This window comes from Strongylocentrotus purpuratus, unplaced genomic scaffold (assembly GCF_000002235.5).
Source record: "Strongylocentrotus purpuratus isolate Spur 01 unplaced genomic scaffold, Spur_5.0 spur5_scaffold_10, whole genome shotgun sequence".
NCBI classification, from domain to species: domain Eukaryota; kingdom Metazoa; phylum Echinodermata; class Echinoidea; order Camarodonta; family Strongylocentrotidae; genus Strongylocentrotus; species Strongylocentrotus purpuratus.
The window spans coordinates 3,782,469-3,795,062 of record NW_022145595.1 but is presented as its reverse complement, the minus strand read 5'-3'; the positions used below and the strand labels follow the sequence as shown (position 1 = coordinate 3,795,062).

The 12,594-nt window shown below is 38.0% G+C and overlaps 1 long non-coding RNA gene across 1 annotated transcript in view; it reads left to right on the top strand.

Annotated features, from left to right (window-relative positions):
• The window catches only part of LOC105440780, a 30,051-nt gene that overhangs the window by 4,961 nt on the left and 12,496 nt on the right, over nucleotides 1-12,594 (top strand). Inside the window, exon 2 of the long non-coding RNA XR_004062999.1 lies at nucleotides 11,930-12,030. This is a non-coding gene — a long non-coding RNA (uncharacterized LOC105440780). The remainder of the gene's footprint in view (nucleotides 1-11,929; nucleotides 12,031-12,594) is intronic.

The following is a 12,594-nucleotide window of genomic DNA, read 5'->3' as shown; positions in this document are numbered from 1 at the left end:
TTTGCTTTAGTATCATATAACAAATATAACAAGTGACAAGTATATACAACAATGGGCAAATATTATTGTTTCCAGACCGATGATTTAAGTGAGAAGAACTTCATTTAATATTGAAGCTGTTGCCGTTTGTATATACATAAACTGAAGTTTAATGGTGTAGATTTGTTTGAGACTATATAGCCTTTACTGAGATATGTCTCCAATCAAATCAAATTTAGTGATGTTATCGAACAACTTAAACAATATCAATCTTCTATTCTCCTAAATAAATCTAAGAAACTTGAAAATCGCATTACAATGTAAATTCATCGTTAGTGAAAATGTTATACAATATACAACAATGGGCAAATAATTGTTTCCAGACCGACGATTTAAGTGAGAAGAACTTCATTTAATATTGGAGCTGTTGCCGTTTGTATATACATAAACTTGAAATAATAAGTAGCCTTGAAAGTGTCGCAATATATCATGTGTGAGTGAGCTTGAAGTTTAATAGTGTAGATTTGTTTGAGAGTATAATAGCCTTTACTGAGATATATCTCCAATCAAATCGAATTGAGTGATGTTATCGAACAACTTAACAATATCAATCTTCTATTCTCCTAAATAGACCTGGGAAACGTGAAAATTGCATTACAATGTAAATTCATCGTTAGTGAAAATGTAATACAATATGCAACAATGAGCAAATAATTGTTTCCAGACCAATGATTTAAATGGCCCATGACATCGAAATACAAGTGTATTCCTGTTGGTGTGCAGTCCTGCATACATCTCTTATTTTGATATGTAAACTTCTGAATTTGTTTCATAGATTTTTAAATATTTGTTGAAATATTTGTTTTTCAAACTTGCTAAGCTCCACCCCAAAAACCTCCAGATCTCATTCCCCTTGTGACATCATCTGTCAGTCATCAATGTGCTAACTTGAGAAAGTGGCATGTAACTTTGCCAAAGTTGACCACCTGTTACAATACCACAAACCATAGCAACATATAAGTTGCTATGTCAGACATGTCAGATTAAACTAATATTTTAGAATAGACAATGGTATGTAATTTCCCCCAGCTTTGCACACGTTCATAATAGAATTGCATGCTTCTATACATAATGTACAATACATCATCATTGCCTTTGTCTTCCTGGTGATGCTACAGCATGTCTGACATAGCAACTTATATGTTGCTATTGTATTACGTATTGTAACAGGTGGTCGACTTCGGCAAAGATACATACCATTTTCTCAAGTTAGCTCATTGATGACTGACAGATGATGTCACAAGGGGAATGAGATCTGGAGGTTTTTGGGGTGGAGCTTAGCAAGTTTGAAAAACAAATATTTCAACAAATATTTAAAAATCTATGAACCAAATTCAGAAGTTTACATATCAAAATATGTGATGTTTGCAGGACTGCACACCAACAGGAACACACTTGTAATTCGATGTCATGGGTCCTTTAAGTGAGAAGAACTTACATTTTATATTGAAACTGTTGCCGTTTGTATATACATGAACTTGAAATAATAAGTAGCTTTGAAAGCAATATATCATGTGTGAGTGAGCTTGAATGTGTAGATTTGTTTGAGACTATATTGCCTTTACTGCTTGGGGTCCAGGCGAAAAGCCCCAAAGGGGGTCAAGGGGTGGACCCCCTGAAGCTCAGGGGTTTTAGGCGTTTAATTACGGTAAGATAAGCATATTTTGATACCTTATTTGTGACACTGTCAGGTCGCTAATTGACGTGGGGTCAAGGGGCCCCCTAAAGCTCAGGGGTTTTACGCATTAAATTACGGTCAAATAAGCATATAGGGGCCCTCCTTATGGCCCTTAGTGGGGTCCAAGGGCAGAGCCCCTGGAAGCTCGGGGGTTTTAGGCATTTAATTACGGTCAGATAAGCATCCAGGAGCCCGCCTTAGGGTCCATTGTAGGACCCAAGGGGTGGATCCCCGCAAGCTCAGACATTTTAGGTATTTAATTACGGTCAGACGAGCATATATTGCGACACTTTTTCAAAAAAGTGAGGGGCGGGGGGCTCGAGCCCCCCGATCCGCGGGCCTTGACACGTAGGCTTCTAAATAAGCATAGTTTTGGCTGACTGTAAATTTGGGAATTTTCCATAAACGAATACAACAGTATAATTTACAAAAAAGTGAGAAATACGTTTGAATCTTCTTTTTTTTTGGGGGGGGGGGGCAACTGCCCCAAGCCCCCATCAGTACGCCAGTGCGAGGGACGAGGGAGCATTGTGAACGAGAGGGGCGAAGGTGACGGCACTGACTATCCCCTCACAGGTTTTTTGAAGTTTTATTGTATTAAAAAATTACTTTCCTTAGCAAAACTATATTATAAAACCAAGCAATATACCTCTTTTACTTTGCTGGTAACTAGTGGGCAGTCCGAAGGGTTGTAAATATCAGTTTAGGAGGTAAATTTTAGTATCAGTAGGAAGCTTGGGCATGGATGGGATTTCTATTTCCCACTCTTGACCTCTGTCATATACATGTATATTGATATCGCTATGGGAGTTGAAATGGCAAATATCAGCCTGGTAGCGGTTATTTTACCTGACTGCTAAGAAAGCATAAATGCTTGTTTTGTTAGTAAGCAACCAGACGGCCGACGGCTTTAGGTCCTCTCCGAGGGGCCTGGTAATGAGGATTAATGCCTTCCAAAAGGGCACTAGCGCCTTGACTTGGTTTCGAACCCGGGTCACCGGATTACAAGACCACTGCTCTACCGATGTTAAATTATCAGCCTGGCAAATATATACACTTAATATGTTGTATTACTCCTTACTGAAAAGAGCAAGCGGAATATTCATTTTTGTAGCACACTAGCACTGATCTATTTCTATAACTCTTAATCTTGTAAATATACAGTGTAAATATACAGTGTAAACTGTGCTTACGTGATACCAATGGAATATATAGATTTTCTACAATATTTACTTGTATGTTTTGAAGGATATTATGCAAGGGATGCTATAGCGAACAAGCGAGAATATTTGTTTGCATTTTTATTAGTCTAAACGCTGTACTCTTGGGCCCTCCAGAGCTTATAAGTGTGTTGCAGTCTGTAGTCAGTATTTGCTATTCATTTTTTGCACTTTTTCGGATTTCCGGGGGGACGTGTCCCCCGTCCCCCTGGGATCGCCGCCCCTGCCTACAATTAATGTGGCTAATCACAGCCGCTGCTAGCTACACGCCCGAGTATGTACAGCTCCAGCAATCCAAAAGTAGACTCTGTCTCCAGTCTTTCGCACAGTATTGACTGAACAATAAAACAAATATGCGCGGCCTGGACGTACGTACGTACGTACGTACGTACGTACATTTCCGCGCGCCCAGTCTAAGAATTCAGACTCGTATTCCGAATATACATGCATGTAGACATGTTACACGATTTAAATTAATGGCTGTGCAGTGAATAATTGTCCCGAGGATGATTAGAAATATATTGACATTTAAGTTATACTGACATTAAACTTAATTATTGAAAATATATCGCCATTTTGTTTTAATGTAGATATTTCGTTTGATATAGTTGCAAAATATGAGTTATTTGCAATCGATTGCAACTCAACATTTTTTGCAACGCCCCATTATAAAAACATAACACTTCAAACATAAAAACAACTAAATAATACGCCAAACTTTTTGTTTTAAGGTTTTTCTGAAAATAAACGTTAACAAATAGAGTGGACACTTTTCGCCAATCGCAGACTCATATCGCCCATCTAGGAGACGCATATCGCCGGTGGAATGCGGCGAGACGCGTCTCTAAGACGCGTATCGCCTGGCGATATGCGTCTGTACAGACGTGAATTCGCTAAGACACATAACGCCACGACACCGGCCGGCCATACGTAAATGGCAGTGACGGTAACGATGGATTAGGAGGAAGGGGTGCATACGTGAACTGCAAGCGTATTGGGGATGATCATACTTTCATTTTAGAGTGTGCAATCTGGGTCGGAATCCAGCATAATATATTTTTTTTTAAAGAGGTTCACATAAAAACACTCATGATAAAGCCGCGCCCGGCCCCTACAACATCATTTTGGATTTTCAGATGATGGGGCGGGTGGCAGGGGTAGGGGGCAAAGTTCGCCCCACTCTTCAAGTACCCCCCAAAGGGCCACTTTTACTTTGTTAAGAAGTGCCCCTTCCCCTTTTTAACTCGGATAAGCGCACATTTCATCAACACATGTGCCCCCTTTCCTATCTGATAAGGGCTATTTAGAAAAATGAGGCCCTTCATAAATAAAAAGTGTCCCTTTTCATCTCTGGTAAATGACCATTTTCATATATGAGAAGTTAATTCTTTTCACTTCAGTGCTCTCTTCACCTCCGATAATTGCCCCTATTCAAATCTGAGAGATGCTCATTTTACTTTGAAATGTACCCCTTCCCCTCCTGATAAGTACTCTTTTCATCTATGATGGGTGCCCATTTTCACCTTTGCTAACTGCCCTTTTATTTTGAATCGTTCCCCTTTTCCTTTCTAATAAGGGACCTATCCCCTTTTCATAAATGCCCCTTTTCACCTCTGATAAATCAATTTCCGATGGATGCCCCTTTTCCGTCGACAAATGCCCATTTCCCATACTCATAAGTGCCCTATCTCATTTCTGGTGAGTGCCTCCTTTCAGGTGTAAGAAGTGCCCCGTTTGAATCTTTGATAATTACTCTTTGTACCTTAACACATGCTCCTTTTCTTTCCTAATAAGTGTCTTTATCCCTTTCGATAAGTGTCCCCTTAACCTCTTATCATCAGGCACGTAGCCATGGGGGGCACGGGGGGGGGGGGGGGGGGCACGTGCCCCCCTAACTTGCTCATCATTAGTCTTGCACCTAATTTAAAGCGACTAAGAGTAATTTCCCCTAAAGCTCGCTCGCTCCCTCGCATTTATAGATGATACAATTATATGTCACTTTAAAACAAAGTTTTTTCAGTCTTCCGTGATGCTTATAACCCCATCATGATTTGTTTTTTTTCCTCTTTATAAGATGTAATTTTTCACTCTGCGACCTCACAGATCTTACATTTTGTTCTCGCTCGCTTTGCTCGCTCGCAAATAAATATTCAGACAATCACACCCAGCCGAAAGTGTGATGCTTAAGCAATATCTTTTTATAAAGTAAAACAAATATTGAAATCGTCCCTGATAATGGAATCACAATGAAAGGGTATATACCAATGTCTAAAAAAATGTATATTTTCGCTTTGAGATTTCGCTTTGTAGGTGCCCTTTTTTGTTGGTGCTTTCCACTTTGGAAATAGCTCCGCCGCCCCTGCTTACGCATTAGCGCCAGCGTTAATTTCGCGCTTGCGCGCACAGGGGTGTCTGTATGTGTGTGTGTGTGTGGCATGGGTGTCGATCTGTCACTGATACCTATTCATCAGGGGGGGATGATCTATTCATTCACCCCCCCCCCCCTGATGAATAAGTATTACGTGAGGATCGACACCCATGGTGTGTGGGGAGGGGGGGGGGGGTTCCTCTCTAGCTCTGAAGCTGATTTTTTTTTTACCTGGATTCGTGCGATTTGGTTAATACTTTTAGAGGGAGTCTGAGGGGTGATGTGCCCCCCTCTGAAGCTGACATTTTTTGGATTTTTGAAACTGGATTCGTGCGTTTTGGTTTATACTTTTTTGGGGAGTCTGATTTGATTTCAAAACACCTGCAGTTTAATGCGGGATGGGGTTGCAGCCTCTCTTTCCCCGAAAATTTAAAAAATACCAATATGCATTTGTTATATCTTATCTCGTATATTTTGGTGACGATTAACACTTTCACAACATATATACATAAGCTCAAATTTCCGCTCACTCGCTTCGCTCGCTCGCCAAATTATTAAACCAGGAAACAGATATTGGAGCAAGAGGCTTCAGCCCCCACTGATGGAAATGTCAAAAAAATTGCGCGCGAGCATAACTTGAAAACGGGGAATGTTGATATCGGACAAGAGATGTGACGTGAGCATGTCCCCTTTCCAAAATAATGGTGCCCGTTTGTAGGTACCAGTACACTATTAATGTACAGTGCTTCTAATATGACCTTGTCAGTATTGGTAAGTTTAAATAACGGTCTGCGCGAATTTCGAATTTCCGGCCCCCCCTATTGGAAAATCCTGGATCCGCGCCTGCATATTGGGTATACTCACACATACTACATAGGAGCATCACTATCCTGGTTGTGTAGTAAAAGCTGTGCTTTTGATTCTCAACATTTCAAACACCACTGTACAAAACTCAACTGATTTCACTAAAAATCGGTACTTTAGTGACAATTGATGACACCTAAACAGCAGTAAAATACATTTTTTTAACTCACTGATGTTAAAAAGAATAATTTTAAAATTCAAATTGGAAGTCTAGTGTCAAACTTTGCTTACAGCTGCACCGACATGGATGTGTGCAGATTGTGTGGTGTGTATATTTGTGTTTAGGTCTAATAATACCTGCCTCACAGCAAGCATGCAGTGCTAGTAGGCAGTTCAGGTGAAAAAATAGAGTTAAGCTAAGTGTGTTCTTTTCATGGTAGTTTGAAAGAACTAGGGACCAGCATTAAAAAACTGTTTGAATTTTGAAAATCTGTCAATTCATTCTCGAGATATGCCCATTTAAAAACACGCAAATGACACCATTTGTAGACGCATACTAAGTGTATTTCTTATTATATCCTTTGTTTTAATTATGGCACCATTGTTTTAGGTCAAATATATACATAATGTGTCATAAGAGCAAAACCATTTAAGCTATTAACACGAAACTTGGAATTTGAAATAAATGTCACATGGGCTTTTAAAAATCATTAAAAAAAATAATCTCTGATGTTTACTTTTTACCTAATTAGCATAATTGATTAAATTTTAACAAGAAAGTGATATCTTCTGTGACATTAATGGCTTTAGAATCTTAATGCCTCGTCCGATAGACTTCAAATTTACAACATAAACTAATTAGCACACAAATAGTTAAGCTATAACGGTTTAACGATTCTTGTATATGATGCACCACGCGTTACCCCGGGGTACCGCGTTGTGTAGCGCCATCTCGCGTCCACTCGAGTACAATGTATGGAGTGCGTGTACATAGTTCCGTGGTATCTCTATGGTGTTTACTATGCATGGTGTGCATGCATGCACTGCTCGCGCTATAGCGCTCGCTCACGATCACAAGCGCACTACGGTGGCTATCGCACACTATAGTGCTAGCTAGCTCCGGCGTCCGGTCCCGACCCGCGGCTATTTTAGAACTTGATGTTATTGCACGTACGTACCGTACCTGTATACTCTTTCGAAAAAAAAACAACAAACAAACATCGCATCATCGACATAGTTAACGCGCGCGTTACTGTCAAACTTTCAAACTTTGAAAATGCCATGGGTGGAAGGTGATGGTGGATACGGGGATTTACTGAAAGGGAAAGGACGTAAAAGACGGAAGATTACAAGGGCCGAGAAAGTTGAAAGAGCTCGATCTCGTGCTGTAGAGAAGTTGGGGGAGGAGAAGGCCGCTGATGTGGTAGCGGTGTTTAGGAGGGCGAGTGACGGGGGAGACAAGGAGCAGGCTGATGGTGTTATTTTGGAAAAAAAAAAAAAAAAAAATAGAACTTTCATTTATAATTAATAATTTTAATTATACCACAATAATAATACAGGGTGTATCATAACAGCATGAAATGATATCAATAATAGAATAATTACTCATAACAACAATGAATTTTAGAAATACAGGACTTAAAGGATTTTTTACAAGAACATTGGACACAATTGAAGGTTGAAAAAATCACACAAAAATAATTTCCCACTTTTTGGTAACCCAGGGTACAGCCTTAAAAAAAAAAAAAAAAAATTCAACAAAATGGCCGAATTTTTTTTGGTACCCCAGGGTACCATTTATGTCATCATATTAATCCATCGCGTAATTAGCATATTAATTATAACATTAAAATTAGAATGCTTTTTAGAATATATAAACATCATTTAAGTTAGAATGCTCCAACTGATTCACCTGAAATTTAGCACACCTACTTATAAGCACACAAGCATTTTAACCATAACAATTTTATATATCTCAGATAATTACCTTGTGCCTAATTAGCATATTAATTTACATATTAACAAGAAAATTGCCTTTTCTAAGCATATGATTATAAGTTGGCTGTTGCAACCAATTCACCTGAAAAATATAACTGAGCATAAACACATTCAAGATGTGGCAATTTTATGATACTTAAATAAATGTATATAATATAGTTTTTTTTAATTAACATATTTTAATTAACAAAGAGGCCATTTTAATACCAAGAAAAACAATGAAAATGAAGCAAAAAGCTGCATCCAATTAACCCGAAATTTAGCACACACATTATTATTGAGCTAGTATGTAATGTATTTCAATAAGGTTAAGAACAATCTCTAAAAAGAATGATACTTACTTAATTATGCCTTATTAGCATAATTAATAAAGAAATGAAATCAATTATCTGCAGTCAATTGCAGCATCAAATGCTACGTATGGGACTGACTTTTGTTACACATCGGGACGTGGGTATCACGGAGAAATATCGGCTTTAAAGAATAAAAAAGAAGAAAGTTGCGTAAAACATTATATAATCCGTAGAATCATATGTGGAACGTTCGAAATAGGCTTCATATTTTATCGACACGAGCGCATGTCATATCGATTTTACGGACATATTTTTCATATCATTGCAGTACGAAGCAGCGAGCACTTGTGCATCGTCTGTGCATCATCTTGTGCGCATGCGCATGAGACGAGCACGAGACGAACATGTGACCGTTTCAGGCGGACTTTCGCTTATACGCACGAATACAAATTACGAGTCTTGCTGGGGCAAAATGGCAATCCAGACACCCAAAACTATTATTAAAATTCGGGCGTTGTTATAAATATATTTCGGGATTTTACTTTTGATTGTTATAAATGATGAAATAACTGACCTATATACGATGTTGCATTTTAATCGGACGAAATCTTCAGGTGAAAAATTGGCGGTAAAAACTTCACATGGCTCCAGAATCTAAACCCATTGATGGATTTTGATGCAACAAACTCCGAAGTTTTCCAAAGATCTATATTTTATGTAAATGAGCTTGGATATATATTTGACCAATCAGGAGCCTCCGCATCCTTTCCTAAACACCCCGTAACCCAAATCCGACTCTGGGATTCCCCGAATAATTGAACACTTTATTGTGCCGCATTTTTCGAAATGGCTGACTGTCACATAAATGTAAATGATGGAGGTTCAAACTATTGCTCTAACGTAAAAACGGGATAATCTACAGAGCTGATTCTTTCGGTATATTATAATTAAATATTGAAAAAGAATATGTTTTAATCTTGGATGAATATTACGAAAATTAAGTATAAAAATCGCAATTTAGAAATCCCAATCCCAAAGTTTTTGAACAAATGTTATGCTCTGTGTCAGTGTGTGTGGGAAGCAAAGTTGATCAGTTGGACTTTTGCGGAGTGCTGAATTTTTCACATTTTCAACAAAACCGGGCGGTTTTAGAAGCTGTCATTTACAAGCTAGTACAAAGAGATATCATTAGAAAACATATCCAAAAATCAGGGATGTGCGATGTTCAGAACGAAAATGGTGGTATTTCTTAAACTTGTATTGTTTTACTTGTTGTGCATAAGGCGCTGTGTGTGGCGAGATCGGTCAACGCATTTTGTTACGTAACTGTACTGCCTAGGGGCAATTCCACGGTAACGGAAGGACACTCAGACAAGATTTTTGAACTTCAGGTTCATACTAAAAGAACTGTTTCATTAGTATAAGATGTGAAACAGTACAGATATAATACCTATATAAGTGCCTTTAATTCTCCCCAAAAAATTGTCATTATAGTTAAGTAGTTTAAGAATGTGCATATTAATTATCTCGGTAACGGAAGGACATAAAAATGGACATGGTTTTTCCAGTTAATTAGTGTTTATCCAAACTTTGTGAAGTTGATGAAGCTTTCCACTTGACTGAAACACATTTTGTTCCCCATAGTTTAATACATACTAATAAAACATTTCTTTTAGTATGAACCTGAAGTTCAAAAATCTTGTCTGAGTTTCCTTCCGTTACCGTGGAATCGCCCCTAGTGCTAGAGGTTAATACGCATTAGCATTGACTCTATGCTTTGCTGGAGTGGATATACGGTGATGTGCTGCTCAGATGGGTCACTTTTTCAGGAAAGATCCTTAGACATGGGTCCCCTTTTCTACCCCCCCCCCTCTTTTTCAATTGCTTGCTGTTTCGCCACAAATATTTCCTGACGAATTTGGCAACAACAACAAAAATTCATGAATTGGCCCCCAAAATTAAAAAAATTAGTGCCTCTTAATTTTTGCCACCACTGGGGTAGTATCCCAGGTCCGTTCGCCGAAAACGCATGCAATTTTACTTCGAGTTGAAGTTGAAGGCGCCGATTTAATAATAATATTAACAGTAAACAATGCTGTTTTAAAAACCAAAGATGACAGAATAATCCATTTTCCTCCGAGTCCAAACAGAAATCCGGACATTTGGTCCCAGTTTCTGAGTGATGAGTTTGACAGTGCTTGAGTTGGGAAACATTTTTACCGACGGTACCATGCAAGCGGCCGCCGCTCTCCCTGGCACGGGTAAGCGTCGTCCTGGACTATTTTTTTGCGGCCGAATATTCGAGTACGAGAAGTTGTCAACAATGCGAGTACTTGAGCATTCGACTACTCGTCGCAGCCCTAACCCATTCATCTCATCTATGAAAAAAATAATGAAGTTACGTGGAAAAAAATCTAGAAAAAGTGATATCATTTCAACTTTACCCTAAGTTAGTGTTCAGATCGAAAAAAAGGCCCTCAAAATACCCGTACAGCTGGAGACGGACGCGTACGCGCGTCCGTTCTATATTTTTGCCAGGATTCTTGCTTGACGACGTCATTGTATTTACATAACTGATTTAGATGCATAGTTAGAAAGTAGAATATGAAACACAAAGAGTTATTCAAACATTGGCAGATCTATGATACAAAGAAAAAAAGGCATTATGAGACAGCTACATGTATATTATTGCATTATATTATTTATGATTCAAGGCTTTGGATTATTGGTTTTGTTGATGAAGATGATTACATGGCAATTTTCCATCGGTGATTGGATGATTTTTACTGGGCAACATAAGAGGGCGTTGTTTTCCTCACATTTCCAGAGATTCATTGTAGTTATTCATATAATAACCAAAAACCAGTCTAGCTGTTTAATGGTTATCCTGGGATTTGTGTGTCATTTTATTCCATAAAATATTTTTTGGCAATACTGGTAAGATGGTAATATGATAAGGCACATGACTGCTTTTTTTCAGATGGCAAAATGAATATTTCAAATTATGAGAATCGAAGTTGAAAGCATTCAAAGTAAATATTATTTTTGTTTTCAAGAATAAAACAATGACAATTTTCATCTCAAAATTCATTTCCCAAATAGTCCTATATTTGATTTGCACATTTCAAAGAAAGGGCATTTAATGTAGATCATGGCATAATGTTGGTCAGAATATAGTTACAAAATGTGTCGAAAACTCATGTAAAACGAAGGCTTAGGCCTATTATTTATGATTCGGTTGATTATCTGCCAAGCTTTAGCAGACGACAATCCCAGGTCAATCATACACAGGATGTCACTGTCAACTCAAAAACTAGGACCAAACTAGCTGCCAATTAATGTCCAAATTTTTGTTTGAACTTGTTGTCATCTTTAGTTTTAAAAACAACATTGTTACTATTATTTGTGAAAAGTTAACAAGTATAAATCAATTGCAACTCGCAGTAGAATTGCATGGTTGGAGAATTGCAAATATTAATGCACATTGTTAATTTGTTATCTACCCACCTTCCTTTTTTACTGCATGTAGGCGTGAAGCAAGATGACCATAGAACAGAAAGTCAAAGAAAAATGGAGGAGGATTCTTTTGAGGATTCTCCAGCAGAAATGGAGGATACAGATAAACATCTGGTAGGTAATGATAAATACATGTATGTATGTTACTCTAATGATCTAAGGTACATGTAGCTTCTAGTATAATGTAGTGGCCTTGAATGCAATAAATAGTTTTAGTCCAGTACTTAAACGGTACCATATACCAGTACCATGTACTGTACATGACCTGGAAAAATTGTCAAGTACAAGGTTTTTTGTTGATTCTCGTTCTAGATGGGTATTGAAGTAAATTCAGCTTGGCAACCTTGGGCAATTTTTGTAATAACCTAATTAGCATAATCATATAATCAGCATTTATTTGCAATATGTAATAATGTTGCTAATCTTAATCCAGGAAACCTGAAAACATGGATAATCCGACTGTTCAAGGGTGCATGCATGAATAATGATTACATAACTTTCGTTAGAATGTATCCAGTAATAGTCTCATGGGTTTTACAATTTGTACAAGTGACCTTTATCTGCGCAGATTGTTTCTATGAACTGGTCTATTGCTTCCTGTTCAATGCACACTAACTGAATTATTACGTCCACTCAATCTAAAAGTCCCTAATAACTTGAACCCTGTGACAAACACTG